The 19,382-nt window shown below is 32.8% G+C and overlaps 1 long non-coding RNA gene across 1 annotated transcript in view; it reads right to left on the bottom strand.

The window, feature by feature from the left end:
• Positions 1–19,382, bottom strand: part of LOC149413817 (uncharacterized) — a 344,689-nt gene that overhangs the window by 198,426 nt on the left and 126,881 nt on the right. Inside the window, exon 3 of the long non-coding RNA XR_016304183.1 lies at positions 16,911–16,963. This is a non-coding gene — a long non-coding RNA (uncharacterized LOC149413817). The remainder of the gene's footprint in view (positions 1–16,910; positions 16,964–19,382) is intronic.

Here is a 19,382-nt window from a genome sequence, read left to right as displayed (position 1 = left end):
CACGATTACTAGAGTTAATTTTCTTTATATGGATTTGATCCGTTTTAAGGTTTAACTGATGATTGGAAAGCCAAAACTTGTCAAATTATAATGAAGGGTAGGCAAAAGGTATGGAATGCCACTTCGTCTTAGCAAGTGCTCCTTACTTCAAACATCATCTTCAAAATGTAAATCCTATTATGACTTTTGACATGACGTAATGAAAGTATTTGAATAACTGTATCATCCCTTGTCTTCGTGGCACTTCCTCGATATATTTGTCCATCCATTTCCATCCAGATATTGCAAAACCATCTCTAAGTGGCGTTAAAAAGGTAAATAGAGAATCGTTGAGCAATTGAGTTGCTCTATTGATTGGTGAGTTCTGATAAGCATCTGACAATAATTATTTCCACGGTTAAAGTCACTGTTCTATATAAACCTCAACAAATTACTTACTATGAGAGTTCGTTGCTCTTAACAAAATTTCATCCTCGCTTTACATCTTTTCAGTTAAATAATCCAAGAAAACCCCAAAAATGGGTTATGATTTATAGAAAATTCCACGGAATACTGCGTCATTAGGTCACTTTGATAATATCGCGCGGATCGGACAAGTGTTCCGCTCGCCATATTTCATAAATTATCACGCCGTTAATGCGCTCGTATGAACCTACTATTAATCATGGCAAATGGAGTCAAGATTGCTACGAACACTCCAATACTCTAATACTCCAACACGCCAAAGAGGAATTCACACGAATGTTAATCTTTCTTCCCACTGACGGAATATTGAACCTTCTCTAATATTGACCTCGTAGCTTCAAAATCTAAGTAACTGGTATGAGTGTATTTCTGTTGAGCTGATTTTTGTGAAAAACGACATGTTGGCCAACTTCCGATTAGAGATGGCGCCAGAAAAGGACGGTTATAATAAAAACGCTTAAATCAGACTAGTCGATTAGTCTGCAACAAAGCGGGTAGAAGTTATCCGGCGTTAACCGGAATGCGTACAATGAGTGTTATTTGTATCTTTCTGTAAATAGTCTAAACTAAAGTCGCTATCCGCGTCTGTCTGTGCACTTAGTTCTTCTAAACTACGCAATGGGTATTTATTTATTACATTATTAGCCTGAAACTATAATATACAAACTGAAATATACATGCCGCCAGTGGGAAGTAAACCCGTAGCCTTCTAACTGCCGGTCAGGTGCTCTATCAATTGCGCTACATCAGCTTATTCAAAACTTGCCAAATTATTCAACATGTACTCTGTACTGGTATTTTTCATTCCACAATAAATGCTTATTAATAATAATAATGTTTTCCAGGCTAATAATTATTGCTTACAAATAATACGTTAAATGTAAATTACTTGGGGAGTGGAGGTAGGGGATAAATCGGGTTTGTCAGTTCATAAAAAAACCGCCCAAACCAAGTTGAAATAAACAAAAATACTAAGTATGTAATTTAAAAGTGAAATTAAAATAATGTTTTTCCCTAATAAAGAGTGTTGTCGTGTCACAGTAGAAATTAATTTAATCCCATTCAATTAATACTTTCACAGCATTCCCAGTAACGTGACACAGCAAATAATTTCACATAAAAATTTCCCATCCCTTACGTGACTAACAAATCAGCCCTTGTTGCGGGGTCAAGGACCCGCGCACGTAGACTTCCGGCCTGCGTGACGACCACGTGACACTTCCTCCGCCAAGCCTCGAAGCCTTATTTTACCTGTGAAGCCTTAAAACACACAATACTGCCTTGTATAACAACATTTGTTACCAGGAGTGCATAAAACGGCTGAGTCTATTAAATCGCTAGTTGAAAAATAAAATCAATTCGGTAACAACGTGATTTTATCAAGCAGCCTCAACGTGAGTGAAATATTTGACGTGTCAGCATGCGGCGCGATGTTATTTCATACAATCTACTTGAGAATTAATTATTTTACGTGTTTTCAGCAATTTTATGGAAGTCGCTGCTGTTTTACCGAACAATTTATTGTAATATTATTTATAAAACATTTTGAGAGTTGACCAGTGGAATAGTTATCAGGTTTTATTTATTTAATTATAACCTGGTTTTGAAAGGTTTCGAGTAAGTTTTTGAGGATGTTAATTCTATTGTGAAAGTCAAATCAGTCCATCATTTCGACTTTACCGTTGGTCCGGGCAGAGATAATGCGTTTACTCTTCCATTCAAACCTCTCTCTAAACACTTCTGGCACTAATAAGAACAAACTTTGAAATTTTAAGCGAAATCGGTCCAGTAGTTTTAGTATATTGGAACAAAAAAATAATATATATAAATGAATGTTTCTTTGTTTCATATATACTATATACTACTGGGCCTGGGGAGACGTTGTCCTGCTACAGACCGCCTTCTATGTAGCCTGTCTTTTCTTTGTTGTGGGATATTTTATGCATTTGGCATACATAGATATATATGCATACATATAATACATGCGCAAGTCACATCCATCGTAGATATTGTTTTGACGTTTCATTTGATATTAATCATTTCAGCATATTGTGATTATTGTTTAGTACCATAAAAAATAAGTAAAAGATACTCTTTAATGACTTGAAATATATGTTTTCCACAGTGTGACATATTGAAGTACGAATACGATCCACAAAAAACACTTTCGATTTACATTTTTAATTAATATCATATTCAATTGTAATAAATAAAATGCAAATTCTTAATTGATATTTGATAAAAATGAGGTAAATAAATATTGATTCTTAAGTATTTTTAAATTATAACTTATGAATTTTATTTTGATGTAGTGCGATTTGGTGAGCAATATTTTTGGAAATTCGTCTTCTGCCAATATGAATAGATAAAGCTTACACAACTTAAAAATGAATTACGATCCTTTTTTTCCCATAAAAATTCCATAAAAAAGTATTAAAAAATATTGAGAGAGGGGTGAGGGGGTTGTAGGGAAGAATTTGTGGTTGTATGTATTTTTCCAAAAAAATCGTTGTTTTTTATATATTAAGATGATAGGCCTTAGGGGCTTTTATATAACAGATCGATTTTTGCACACTCTCCTTGCCTCATTCACATTCACACTTCGCCTCAAGCATACTCTTTTATAATTCTGACAAGTATTTGCCTCACGTTATCTAATCATGACTTTTTGTACCATTCATATTCGTATCATATATTCTCCATAAACTCCAATCTTCGTTTATTCCCTTAACAAGACCAAACCATCTACATAATCTTACGCATTAAAACTAATTAAACCCATGTGATTATACATAGTTTTACCACTCACAGGTTTCAGGGATCTCATTTCTACACATTAATGTAATAAGACAGTTAATATTTCTACAGCATTCAGTCAACAAAATAATATCATCTTTTTTTATTAATACAAGTTGGCGAACTCATATTAAATGAACACTTCCTTCAATATTTTCATTCTAAACTCTGCTTCACAATTCGCATCACAATATCTTGTTCTCTTACACTAAACGAGTTCTCTTGAATTAAACCCAGAATTTTTACTAGAATGTTTTCGGATTTGAAAAGGGAAAAAATATTTAATAAAATTTAAAAAAAAAAACATTTGTTCAGTAAAATACTTTTTACGGGTTGATTCCGCTTGTAAATTACATTATTAACAAGGTCGGTGTATAGGTGAAGGACAAACATTCAAAATAAAATTCCTTTCTCAGCTGAAAATTTATGGAAAGAGTAAAAAGCGTAATAAATATAATTCGTGGTTTTTGCGAGGTTCACCAATGGTTCGGTATTAGTTACAAAATAATGGTCATTACTAACGAAAACAGCTGCTTTGACTTGTGTACTAAAAATTTGGAACCATTTATTGAATAATCAATACCTCTTCCATAGGTCACGCCAAGTGGTTCGCTACGTTTGGTGACTTAGCAGGGGTTCTCGGGTTCTTGGGGATGAGGTTTTTCCTGGTCTGGCCACCAACTGCACGGCATGCTGCATCGAGAGAGACTTGTTGAGGAAGACATTTGGACCTCTCTAGAAGGACTCTCTCGACCCCTTGTACCGCAGTAGAGGGGATGGATTCATACTTCCGTCACTCCTGGACACATAGAAACTCAGATTCCTACCCGCCCCTCATACCTTTTTCCTTTCCAGAACTTCCTCTCCTTCCTTTCCAAAAAAGACCCTCCACACAGCATTTCCAAAGATGACATACGCCCTGGTGGGAATTATTTTCTTCAGTGCCTCCTGTGTGGAACTAATATTACAAGGTTTTTTTTAGAATAATTAAAGGGGATTTTACAAAAAAATATGTACCTACACGAGACACTTTTACAACTTCTCTCAAATTCACTGCGTTACAGACATTTACAGGTATATGGAAATAATTTATAGGTATATGAAAAGTTGTGGTAATTTATGACCCCAGAGGTTTTTACAGGCACAGATTTTCCGCCGAACGGTTATGATTATTTTAGACAAACTACATACATGACCAGTGGCGGTTTTCTCTAAAGTGCGTTTGTGCGGCGAACCCCCATTAAAAATATGAGAAAATAAAACATCCTTGTTTTATAATAATATAAGCACATTATAGATAGCACGCTATTAAAATTTCGCCTTCAAAACCCGCGCCACCGAAAAATACGATGCCTATTCCAAATTTGTGCGAGTTAAAATCCGCGCCAAACTCTCCATACAAAATAATCTTAGCCGGTACAGACCCTATGACGGTGATATATACAAAATTTGGTCTTTCTTTGCAAAAATAAGACAAATTGTGTGCGCCGAACACGCGTTGTGATATCACGTGACCTCCGAACATTGACGAATGTAACCGAAGAAACCCGAGAACTTCGCGGCCGACGTTTAACCTTTGAACCATAGGGATGCAAGTTAAGTGTTATTTTTTTATGTTATATTATGGTATTTAACTTTGTAGTCATTTTTGTACATATTTTTGTTTTCTTGTTTCTGCATTTCTCCAACCGTTTGCTTATGGCATTTGTAAATCTACTACCTATTTTTAAATTTATTTCGTGCCACCTTTATTTGTTTTTTTGATGTTTTAAAATATTTATTATATATTCTACGAAATTATTCTTCTCTAAAAAACAATAATAATTAGCAACGTACCGACATTGAGTGCTATAAAAACATTAAACAATTTAATTCCTATAAAACTTTTCTCATTATCTAATAATTGTGTCTAGGTAAAGTGATTTAAAAACAATAATATGTAGGTACCCCTCCCACTAACTTTATTTAAGTTGTGTGACTGCTGCCGTATTCGACTATTTGACGTAGGACAACAGTAAGTAAATTTTGATTAGATATGTTTATCTTCTCTTGAATTTCTGAACCCCCTGTTAAAAAAACCACGAACCGCCACTGTACATGACACCAATTTAACTGCTTTCCAATAAACTGTAAACACTTACCTACATACTTAATTATAATTCTCACATTTTATGCATTATGTTTATCCGAGACACTATCTAGGTTACGAATAAATGCTTTAGAACATTGTAATCATTCAGAAAGATAGCAGCCACAAAATATGGCAAATATTTTTTTCTCTAACTGCTACCAAGTGTCTAGAGCCAGTGAGAGAATGGCATCCCAATTTGGTTATCTTGTGGGGCGGAAGGTAGTAGGGAGGGAAGGATATGGGGAAGATGAAAGTAGGGGGAGTACGTAGCTATTCAAATCTGGTCACCAAAAATGGTTAAAGCCAATTCAATCAACGTTTCAATTCTGAATGGTGGTCTTACACCAGGGCGACTAAGAGTATTTTTCTTTCTTGATTCCACCTGATTGCTAATTCTGAATTTGAAATATGGGATAGTTAATAATGACGTAAAATAAATAGGTCCCAAAGGCCAAGTGGTTAGAGACATTGCTCCGGCAAGGCAAAGATCATGAGCTCGATTCCCAGCTTGGCCCGTTACATAATCCAAAATATAAAGCGGGTCCAGCACAAAAAATTACAGATAGACGAAATGATAAACGGTCGAGTTATAACAAGCTCATTGAAACAGGGTTTTTTTATGGTGGAAAAGCATTGATATGAAAAACGAATCATTTCTCGCATCAGTAGTTTAAACATAATTACGTATTATCAACATCATTCAAAAGTGTAATGAAATTATTCGAAATAGGTTTTGATGTAATAAGGGCTTAAGGGGGTAGTTATATCGACTTAGTAACAAAGTGGCGACAGTGTTTTAACCCCATTTCACTACCCTTATAATATATGTATTAATATTGCCGGTTTTAACAGGCGCCCCGCTTCGTACTAAAATTAAGCCCGTTGAAAATTTTGTATGCTAATTTATGCCTGTGAAAAAAATATTACAAAAGCAAGGAGTGTATTTTCTTTTTCAGACATGTTCAATGTTTGCTGGAACCCAACAAACCTATATGACTTGAAGTATAAATATTTGGTGAATTTATGTTCTAGTAAGATATTATGTAGCTCTTGCAAATATAAATAATCTAAGATTAACACAAAACTTCGTGTTTCGGGTACAAAAAAGGAAGGTTTCATATAAATATTTATATAATTATGTGTCAAGTTTGAATCACAAAGTTTTATTCTGTTTTGTATTAAAAACAGCTTTTGCCAAGGGTGGGATATTTTTAGACCCCCAAATTTATGTTTACAGTTTTCAAGGACCCTTAGGTAAATAAAGAAAATTGTAACCAACTTTTTTTAACGCATGTTTTATGTGTAGAATAACTGAAAGCTAGAAGATATATATGAAGAAGCGCAATACAACACTGTTCACTACTTGTTCCATCCACATTCATACAGCGTCCGTTACGTCAATTGGTTGTTTTAGACGACTTGTCTTCCTATGATGTCTAGGTTGGGTTCTGCATAAGTGTTTGTCTTCAATAAATATTTATCCAATTGTACCTACGTCAAAATATTCTTCTTTGAGAATCGACGCGATTGATGTCGAATCTCTTTAATTCTGATTATTGTGTTGTTTTACCGCAAGCATAATAAATACACAGAGTTATTAGAAGCATAATAAATACGCAATAGGCATGTTTTATTGTATCCACTTGTGCGTCATATATGCTAGTATTTTTATCATAATGACTGTACAGTTTAGGATTGTTGTAAACAGAAGTGGCACCCTCTGTTATTTTCAAAAAGAACCGCAGAAGTTTTGTTTTAAGCCAAAGAATCTCAGAATCCAGGCCATAGCTATATTTATAAAAATCATCCACAAATCGTAATACAGAAGTGAACGCATGTAACTTGTATTACCCTTATCGTATACTGAAGGGTGTATTAAATTAAAGGGTCGTGCTGCCCTACCGTTAACCCCACGTGTACGTCTTAGGCTTTTTCATCGATCGAATAACTCGTATGGGTTCTCTGCAATTAGGCGTGGAAATCATGCTTCTCGTGGCCTTTCTTCGCGCATTTACGGACCACGTTTAACTAAACGCCGGAAACTCTGACGCCATTTAACTTCGGTCAAATAGAGATATTTCGTTGGTCGTTAGTGTTCTTTTCCTGTGAAAATTCCCAGGGAAATGCGAACATTGCGTGTCGGGGCTTTTTGGTGGTGAAAGAGCTAAAGAAAGTGAGCCATTTTGTCGAAAGGTGTCTGCAGTGCCAAGGTGTTTGCTTTGCCTTATCGATAAACCAATATTTATTGGAGACTTACTTAATCACCATTAAAAATAAGTAGGTTCTTATTTAAATACATCTACATGAATTTTACTTTTGTTTTCTGTAATGAATATGAATTAATGCAAATGTTTGAAGCAAAAAATAATCAACTTCCCGACATCGGATCGAGTTGAAACTCGGCAGATAAGACTCGTTGTCAATGACAATTCTATTTTGGTGAAAATCAGGAACACACACGCCGACATATACGCATTTCTCTGAAATCGGATGACATTACAGCAGTTAATAAACGAAATAAATGTCGGTCCTACCCGATCGGCATTTGGCGAGGTTGGTAGAGTTCTTGACTACAGTTTTTGGGCAGGAAGATTCAATTTTCAGACAAATATTTTTATTGAGTTATGTTAGGTTAGATGTATCATGGTATAAAAAGTTTCATTTTTTACGGGTTGATTTTTTAACAAACGAAAGAACACGTCACTACGAATATTTGCATATTTACCGATGTATTTAATGAGTGATTTATCGAGGATTCTTACTTCAGAAGAACCATTTTCATACGTTTTAGTCAAAATACGTGTACCACAATGTCATTCACGTCTGAAAACAGTATTGAATAAAGTTATTTTACTGTGAATACTGCACAAGAGTCCCAACTGTCAACAAGTGGGATGTCATATATCAGAAGGGAGTGAAAGCTTGTGATTTTATAAGGATATTACCATTTCATACGTTTTGATTCTAAATTGTAAACTTTAACAAGGATGATATTAAGAGTATGCACCGATTGCACAGTCTCAAACCAACGCGCTTTGGATCTTGAAAACGGAAGCAAAAAAGTGGCAAATCAATTAATGTTTAAAGGAAAAAAAATATCTTCATTTACGTATTACAACGAGAACCCGTTTCATCCACTACAGTTAAATAATATAAGGGGAGAGGTATTTTCGATGGACGGATTAAAGTCTTAACAGGTAATCCCTAGGCCTGTTCGCGATGGAAACGAGATATGCGTCAGCCATGATTTTTAATGTCCATCCACGCGTTCCCTGATAACACAACAGGAATGACAATGTTATTTAAATCAGGCCCTGAACATGATATTTCGACGCCTGGGACAAGCTTTTCGAAAACGTTAAATGTAAAATTCGAGCTTTTTGATTATGCTCTCTGAATAAGCTGGCATACCTACGCCGTGACGTTTGGGCAAAGCGTGTTTACCGTAGAAGAAGGAAAAAGTATAAAACGAAATGTAAAGTTTGTAAAATACGAGATATATATGTAAGGGTGTTTGAACTCATGAGCGGTTGTGTTTATGTAAGACACGTTTTTCACTTAACTTAAACCTGAAGTTACTCATGATTACTGAACTAGTGGAATATAGAAAGAGACAAAGAAGAAATCATAATAAAAAAAAATGTTTTCGTTTCTTAGTATAATGACTTGTATATAACTGTTTTTGTGTGTGTGTGTGCAAAAAAATATGGGGTAAAATGTGAAATTTTTGACTAAGCTTTGTCCATTTTTTTTTAAGATTGCATCATTTGATTATACACTGTTTATTCATTGTATATACTTCGTTTGTACTTTGTTTATACATTGTTTTTGCTTTGTTTTTACTTTGTTTGTACCATGTTTATACATTGTCTATAATATTTTTGTATTTTATTGATATTTTGTATTGAGTTTTTTAATATTTTTTATACTTATAAAATTGCATCATTTGATTATACTCTGTTTATACTTTGGTTGTACTTTGAATATACTTTTTTTGTACTTTGTTTTTACTTTTTTATACATTGTTCATATTATGTTTGTACTTTATTGATACTTTGTTTATATTTTTATAAACTTAAATAAATAAAGAAAACTATTTTTGATTGTTGTAGCAAAATGAGTAATATTAGGAGACGTTTAGATGGTTTACACGTGTGGAGGTGACGACCGGCGTTCGACAGAGGATTGCCAGAAGAATATGTGACGCGAAAGTTAATGGTATGAAAAAGTCGGAAACGTCCGATCAAGTTAATCATATAATTGTATTATAATGCCAATATATCGAAACAGTTCACAAACTGCACCTGCTTTAGCTTGATAATATACAGCGTTTTCCAAAAAGAGGTGTTATTTTGATATTCAATCGTAAAAGATCAATGGTTTCGTTGCTTGTGTGGCACGTAGCGCCGTTTTGTTAAAAGTTAAGGTTGTCTAGATTAATACCATCGAATTCCGGCCATAAAAAATCATATCATCTATCATCTCTCGATAGCGCAATCCATTCACCGTAACTGTTGCTCATTTTCAAAAAATTAAGGTCCTATGACTCCGCCGGACCATAAACCGCGCCAAACGTAGTTTCTACTTGTCAAATGTCAAAAAATGACAGCTTCAAAAGTAACATTTACCGAAATAGCGGACTATTCAAAATAACACCTCATATTGGAAAACCCTATAGAATGTGAAAATTTAAGGATTTTAATGAACTCGTGTTCCGACATTGTTAAGGGCCGGCAATCCAGTTTTTAACTGGATTGCAAATAATTTGAATAGATTTTAAATAAATTAGTAATACACATTTTTCTCCGTATACCAACAGAGCAGTAAGGTGGTCTGTCATCTCTGCCTAATGTCAATTACTTCGATGGTAAAAAAAATCTTCACAATCCTTAGAAATTTGAAAACGACTGAAATATAATAAACTAATTAGAATACTATGTCAATCATTTTTCAATAAATAAATAAGTAATTCTTTTGGACAATCAACTATCTTAAAAACCTATTTGATTGACTAAATTTATTTCTACGCCTGCCTACCAAATATGTAAATACAAACATTACACTTAATAAATTACATTTTGATTGAAGTGTTCAATAATATTCAAGGTAAAATTTGAACACAACGACAGGCTGAATTGGTGAAGATACAAATCAGTTCTTTTTATGACGATTGGAAAACGATCAATTCTACAGAAATACCTACATTTATTAGTCCCCAATATTACGTTGGTGGGCACAAGCTTCTATTTTCATAAAAATGATAACTTAGAATTTTGTGTAGTCGCAGAAAATAAATGTACAATTTCAGTACTGAGTATATTCAGTACTCGTATTAATCAGTTATACAACTTTGAAAAAATGTCAATATTAAATCACAACAATAGAACCATCGTTGTTAATTTATTCAATTATTCAGCTTTGTGAAATGAACAGTTGAATTTTATTATTTTTTTCTTTATACGAAAAAGAAAACCAATTATAATTCTACTCCTAGTGTTGAAATAAGTATAATTAACAGAACAGAATTATTTACGTATAAAACAAAACAAAAAACATCTAAAATAGTGAGAAGTATAACAAACAAAACAAATTAAATATAAAACAGAAGAGTTACTCACGAACATGTCAGAAAAACAATATTTTAATGACTTTTTATATTCATTCGGACGCAATTTAAAACGTCCAACTTTGACACCTATCATTTTATTGTAATTATTATTACCTAGTCTGTTTGTTTTGCATTGAACCACTTATAATAGGACGGAAGAGCGTGTGAAGCGAGCAGGTACATTTAATTGAATCTTATTTAACATCTTCGGGCATTGATTTTTTTTCTTCTTATTTTTATAGGTATAATGAATCTACGTGATTTCTTCCTACATTCAATAAATCAGATAAATTTAATGATAATTGTTAATTAACCGATTACATCTAAAATAAAATTCACTACTACCATATACGAGTATAAACATATCCTACCCGGCTTCGCCCAAGAAAATGTCTATTAATTACGATTATACATTATGAAAATTATGGGAATAATCATTTAGTGTCTTATTTTATTCTTAGCTAAGAAGATTTTTTAAAGCTCCGTAGCTCATGATTCAAGAGCTACTCATGATTCAAGAATCTACTAAACAGAACCGAGAACCATCAATTTACAACAGAAAAGCTGTGCATTTATTTATTCCGGAGCTCACCACAAGAGAGTGACTGCTCCTACCGTAAATATTCATAAAATACGGTTTAACAATAAATTAAAATTGAAAAAAAGAATTGTTAAAATTTTGTTGTAAAACTGTTTACTTAACTCAATAAAGAAAGTAAATGAGATTTTTGCATTCCAAGGAAAAATAAATTGAAAATTAATTCCGCCAAAATATTCCCAGTCAGTTGTTACGATGACAACTTTAAGTAAATAATGATATAGATTGATGGAATTTTTATTGCCCGGGTTACGTAATACCTTGGAATTATTGACGCCACCTCTTTTTTAAAGTTCTGAAAAAATAGCGCAAAAAATTACAAATCTCTACCAAATATCATCAACATACGATGTCATCACAGTCGCGTGTGGTCTAATCGTGATTTTTTCCGTACAATATTTATTTTGTATTACATAAATTGACTTCTGGTATTTCTTTATAAGAATGCAGGATGCCTATTAACTAACTAACTAACCATCATGTCGTTTCTCTCCAAAGGTAGGCAGATAGAATAGACCGTCACGTAGTGTGCAAATGACAGTGACGAAGTGTGGATTTTTATTTATTTTTTGTTTTTAATCGAAAAAAAAATGTTAACGGATAGCAAAGTGCCCATAACATTTTTTACTCCAAATGTGCTAAGGAATAGCTGGTTAAAGTTTGTCGGGTACGTGCCGATACACCCTGTATAAGATATCTTGACCACGAATACATGGAGACAATAAAAACAATTTAAATAAAATTTAATAAAATTAAATAAAAAATACTGCAAATGTAAAATGTTTTCCTCAGCACGGAAAATCCCAGTGGGGAAAACATTAAATACAATTATGTTCAAAAATAAATAAATACTAAATAAGTATTTTTAATTTTGTTTTAGTAAAGCGCACTTGAAGTAAAATGAGAAAAAACTGCGCTATATAAATTGCTTTGTTATTATTATAACTAAGACACTTGACAGAAAATTCCTGTAAATGTAATTAATCAATACTGTTTGATGAAAACTGAAGTTGCCAATTTTCAATTTTCGACTTCTGGGCCCCAGACGGGTAAATAAAATTTCTAAATACAGGGTTTTCCAATAAGAGGTGTTATTTGGTTAGGGAAAATTTCATGAAAAAATTTTACTGATGTTATTTTTTATTATTAACGGCATACCTTAAATTAAAATTTAATGTATATTAAAAAATGGCATTTTTCTTTGAATATCAAAATAACACCTCTTATTGGAAAACCATGTGGAACAAAATAAAGTGGCCATCCGCGTCTATATGTGCGCTTAGTGCTCTTAGCTTTTAAATTACGCAGATTTTGATAGGACACGGGTTCAGGTCCCGTTGGCGTCATGTATCTTTTATCAGGAGATTTTTCAATGTGGATGAGTGTTTCAGGCTAATAATTATTGCTTATAAAAATAATTTATGTAAAATTAAATTTAACCTCTTTAAAAATATTTACAATCAAACCAAGAAATAAATGATGTCTAAACATAACGCTTTCCTCTTATATCTACATCGAAGTACAAACCGCCTTTATATCAAGCATCTTTACAAACCGGTTAATTGAGATGAAGTACCGGAGGCTGTGCTTCGGGGCGAAGGCTTTGATGTGACGCGTTCGTGTCAACTTAAGGAATCATCATTCGTCAACTTGATGATGTCTTCTTAGCTGGGAGGATGTCGCAAGCAACAAATGTCATGTATAAGCCATTTACAGCGGACAAATTTAACAACTACTCTGATAAAGAAGGGATGAATAGTACCAAAATAAACTATCTATGTATTGACATGATTTGAGATTTCCACGACCAAAATTACTTATTACACGGAGAAAAATTACTAATATTGAATATTACTTCTATCTTCAAATTTATTAGTAATATCGTTAAAAACGGGATACCAGGCCCATGAATAAATTGATAAGTTTCCTAATATTTTCGCATTTCGTCATTGTATAGTATCAAGGCAAATGCAGGAGCATGAACACGTGTTCCAATTTATTAGAAATTTACTAAAAGTTTATGCAACCAAGAGGGAGTGGAGAGGAGAGCTGAGACCTCCTCTACGAACTCTTCCCACAGGGGACCTTCAGAGAACCATTAGAGAGTGGAGAGGAGATATGAAGTTCTCTTCCCTCGTGGGGCCTTCAGGGAACCAAAGGAGATTGGAGAGGAGAGGTGAGACTTGGGAAGACACACTGTGGAACCAGAAGACACAGCTACTTATCCAGTGACAACCTTGGTGAACTTTATAAAACGGACCTGGGGAAAGCACAGTGGGCCTATGGCCTAAGTGCTCACGGGAACTATATGTAAACCGTATCCGCTCTATAAATACAACAAATTGTCAAGAAAAGGCCTGTAATCCTGTTTTTAACCGATTTACCAATAATTTGAAGAAAATTTTAATGCATATTTTTCGTTGTGAATCATATTAATTTTTGGGTTACTATGCCGTATTGGTTTTCGACATTCTTTACCAAACGTTTCGGATAGCATTGCAGTGCGGGTGTCGGAAGGTGGGCACAGTAACGCTGTCCGAAACTTTGGTTCAAGAGGAAGCGAAATAATCCATAAATTAATCACTGTAATAAATCAGCTCTTTACTATTCGGCTTCTTACGGTACATGGAATAAAAAAGGTGCCTTCATTAAAAACGAGGAATTTTCAAGTGATAAATAAAGTACAAGTTATCAATTTTGAATAAAGCTAGAGTAGCTAATGGAATTTTTAAATAATTATCATTTCAAGCCTAGCAAGGAAGAATCTTTTTTCTATGGATTCTAGTTAATTTTTAATAAAACAATGTTCTACCGTTTCTTTAGTGTTACAACAAAGAGATACTTCAAAATGTAAAATAAAACTTTAAGGTTGTTTCAGAATTCAACTCATTAATTCTCGTCTTGAGTCAAGCGGGGTGTTTTAATATATTAGTTTGAAGGCTTTACCTGAGAACATAAATGTTTAAATTAATTAAATAATTTCGCCTTGTAATATGAATTGAATTTTAAAAAAATATCATCTTTCAACAATTCGATATCTTAAAAATGTTTTACAATTAAGGTGACACTTACGACGGATGAAAATTCTCTTGAAATCATGATTAAATATTATGTTAGATAAAAAAAAATGTCTTGAAATTCTTTCCAACAAATCTTTTTAACAAATGGCTTAAGACCCCGCATTCTAAATTTTTACCGACAAAAACATACCATCGTCCCCTGAGCACTTTCTTTCTTACTCATAATACATAATACTGTGGGATAAGAACAGGTTAGTGTAAACGTTACTCATAGTCATACTGCGAATACCGGCCATAATACCGCAGTATTAGTGGCTGACAGATTTTTAAACCGCCCGACCCCCAGGATTAGGAACGTATTACTATCGTATTAAGAAAATGTGAAAAAGCAGTAATATCCATTGGCAGCACTATCAGAGGAATATTTTAAATCGATTTACCAAATCAAATACGGAACGCATACTCAAATTGGCCAAATTTCGAAGCAATTCAAAACATACCGGGTTAATGACACCGCAAATGTCATCCGAAGAATCGCAAAGTTAGCAACTAAATGTTACATGCGAAAATGACCCTGTTTTTGAGGATTGGAACAAAATGGTGCCAGTCTAAGATAATCTTGCACGAATATTATAATGAGTAAATATTTTAAGCTAAGCAGTATACGTCCCTCTTCACCGTACAGCCATACCAGCACTGCAGCGGCGCATTAGGGAATCTCTATAAGTAAGAAAAAAAACTAGCTATGCCCCGATAATTAAAAAAAAATATATGGTTCTGTTATTCAACATTTTATAGGTATAAAATGAATAACGGTGTTTCTTTAAATGCCACTTAATAATTATTTATTTAACATTTTTTACCAACGACCGTTAATTATAATCGTTTTTAATATTAGCGCGCTCCGTCTATTATTCGTATTAAAAATCTTTCAAACCATCTTCAATAATCTTCTTCTTCTTTTTGAACGCTCATAACGGAGCATTAAGAATGAGCCGTTTAGTAAAGTAAATGTTAACCCCCTCAGGCCTCTGATATATTCTGCCAGAAATGTGTATATTTTCGCTTAAGAGTAAAATCAAAATAAATGGAATAATAAAATTCAAATAATGGAAAAAGTATTTCTGAACATATCCGAAAACTAAGAACTATTTTTGAAAGGTGATAAAATAAATATTCAAATTTTTAATGAAAATTTATAAAAGTTTTGAATTTGGTTAACCTTACGTTTTTCTTTTAAACGCTGAAGTGAAATAACTGATAACGAAGAAAAGAATAATATTTTGTTAGACAAATTATGTATTATCATCATGATCACATGATTTTTTTATTGTTTAATATGAAAATAGCTAATAAAAAAATCAGGAATTTTAATATTTTTTTCTCAAATTGGGGTCGGAACCTTTGGTTTCATAGAGGTTCATGTACATCTACAATTTTTATATTTGAATATGGTGTTTTTTTGTCTAACACCGTTTAGATCATATTTTTTTACTATGATAGTAAGTTAGACAAAACGGTTTATATGAGATCATAATTATAAGCTATTCCCAAAAGCGAACAAATCAGCCTGACTAAATGCAGAAAATGCACGTAAATAAACAGTTTTCATAATGTGAAGCGAATATTCGATTTTTGTTCATGTGATAAACAATGGTTGTTAGTAAATTATCGCCTTTGGTTAATAAACTGTAGATAATTTATAAGTTCACAATTGTATTTATTTATTAATTAACACTCTTTTTCGGGGCTTTTACATATGAATAAATATACATTACTTATTGTTAAATACTGAATTGCTTCATTAACAACATTATATTTGTTAAAAGATAAATTGAAGATGTCCACGGACTTGATATAATTGTTTCTCTCATTAGTATTCTGGGTAAAGGGGAATACATATGGTAGTTAGTCACAGAATATCTGCATTGAAATAAATCCTGACTTACCTGAGTATTTATTACGTTGTGGAATCTGGAAGCTTATTAATTCTAGCAATACCGGACTAATCGACATATAATCATTTAGAATTTTATATAGAAATACCAAGTCAGTGAAAATTCTTTAATCTGACAATTTGAGCATATTCGTATAATTTTACAGAGTGTTGTAGTTCAAATTAGTTTTTTTTTATTTTTGTTTTCAGTGTTGTTGTATTATATCCATGCGACAAAAATGCCAAATATTTGTTCATAAAGGCTTTTTTATGTGTTTAATTATTTTACGCGTTAAAACAGATTCAAAAATATTTTTGAACATATTAGAAAAAAACAAATTTTAAAAATTACTTACATTAAATGCTGCTTTGAATTTTCCTTTCAAAATGTGGTCGCTGTAATTACTTCCTGAAATAAAAGAAAACATAATTATTACTTCTCTCATTTCAATCAAAATGAGGCATTTGTAAATACTCGTCTAACATTATTACCTACATTTTAAGCTCAAAGGTATTTTTCATGTAAAATATTTTACGTTGAATTTATCGGTAATATTAAAATGACTTCTGAATAAATTAGATTCTGAAAGATTATTATTTTTATTTAAAAAATTAACCAACAATCTAATTAATAACCGAGGCTGAAGCTGCTAAACAACTCGGTATTGATACACACTCCTAGCCTCATTCACATTCATACATTGTCTCATACACACTATTCTACGTATTATTTTGACTCTTAATATGACCTGACTCCATTATCTCAATCGTGCCATGTCTTCCTGGGGCGTACCTGATTTCTTCTACCATTCTCATTTGCGTCATGTATTCTCCTTACACTCTTATTCGCTCTACATGCTCAGACCATCTAAGCGTCCCGTTCTTAATCTTACGCATTACGATCAGTGTTGCATTATTTGCCGATTTCCACATTTCTTATTACATGGTTTTACAATAAGGCGTGTGGTCTCATTTCTACAGCATTCAGAACGGGTTGTTTCTCAGAATTTGAACAATTCATCAAATTTAAAAGTTGATCTTCAAGTTCTCTGAAGGTTCTATTAAAGTTCTATTATTATTTCAGTTTTTTTAAACAACTTTCCAATTATTATATTATAAGAGAAAATGAATTTGAAAATAAACTTCGAAATTTAATGAATTGTTCAATTTTTTTTAAACAACCCATCTTCAACCCGTCTATATTCATCCTTCATCTGCCAGTTCCATGACTCACTGCCATACATCATGGTAGGTACCATTGTGAACTGTAAAGCTACGTATACATACGCGAGCCGAAATGCCGAAGTAAACCTCAACTTATGGGAAAGGGACTAAAAACTGAAAATGGCGCGAAACGCCGCTTGGAATTGCTTCGTTCCTTTCCCGTAATTCGTGGTTTGGTTCGCATTTAAGTTCGCAAATGTATACGTACCATTAGCTTCGTTTCTTTGGATAGTTTTTCATAAGCGCCAACCGCGTTCAGTCCTCCATTAATGGAGTTATCAGTATCGACCAGTTACACAGAACTAAAAATTAACGTTATTAAAATTGATTTAAATTAAATTAAAAATAATAATAATAATTGAATTCCTTCACAACTTTACTCTGCAGCGATAATCAAATTAATAACCAATCGATTCAAAGTCAAATGCGTCTAGCACTTCTCTACGGAAATTATTTAAATGCGTAGGAATGTTGCAATCATGTTAAAAATAAACTACCTATTTAAGGTTTCAATAAAATAATGAATTCCAAAAGAAGCTCTCATTAATAATAAATACATATTACTTATAGTTAATAACTGACAGTTCCTCTCATTTTTTATATAAATAAAATATCAAAATAAAAAGAGTAATTTAAGACGAAGCCCAATTTGAAAATGGGCTCTTATTGACCATATAAATCAACGGATTGAAAAAGCCTTCCCACGTCAAACCTATTTACGTCAAATATTGCTATTATTCACTAACACCCATTGTCAAATCTTACTAACTAGCCCTTTAGTAATTCTCCTGGGATGATAGAACTGTAGAAGAAATGTTAAATGTGAAGAGTAATAATTAATAACCATTTATGACTTTAAACGCATTTCATTATGATAAATTGGAATCTGACGAGAGAATCATCAAACCTGTGAGTGCCGAAACCTTACGATTACTCTTACGAATACACATGCCTTAATAATAAATACAATAATCAATTCGTTAATATTAATTTAACAATTAAAAATTTTACTTTGATTTCATTTTATTGTCTATGAAACGGGGCCACTTAAGATAATCAAGGGTAAAGATGTTTGGAAACAGGCAAATCGAACGTTACTGAACAAATCACTTGGCTGATCGGAGCCTTAGATTGATCTTTCGAAAAGTTGGGAACAACGGCCGTAAGTCTCCCTAGAACAGATAGAGGATAGAACGCAACCTACAGCGTCATCATACAAAACTTATTTTATTGTATTTATAAAAGTTTTTTTTAAAGCCTTATACCGATGCCTATAAATTACATCGTTTGTTGGTACAGTTGTTATTTCATCAACCCATCCCACCCACACTCGTTGCTAAGTATCTCATAAATTGACTTTCTGACGTGAAATAATTTGTACACTCGTTATCTGAAAGTGTGTAGGTACCTGCGTATGTAAGCATGATTTGTTGCCAGGAATAATTGATATAATGTTAATATATTGATGAAAATATTTGGAACAGGATAGAATCTTTAATAAAGCAAACGCGTGGGATATTATAATATTATCACGGTTAATTAAAAAATATTAACAAAAAAGCGATAATCATACAAAGAGATTGAATATCTCATTAGCAACCATA

The sequence above is a fragment of the Hesperophylax consimilis genome, chromosome 21 (genome assembly GCF_061612785.1).
Source record: "Hesperophylax consimilis isolate HC1 chromosome 21, BYU_Hcon_1.0, whole genome shotgun sequence".
NCBI lineage: Eukaryota > Metazoa > Arthropoda > Insecta > Trichoptera > Limnephilidae > Hesperophylax > Hesperophylax consimilis.
This window is presented reverse-complemented; position numbering and strand designations above follow the sequence as displayed.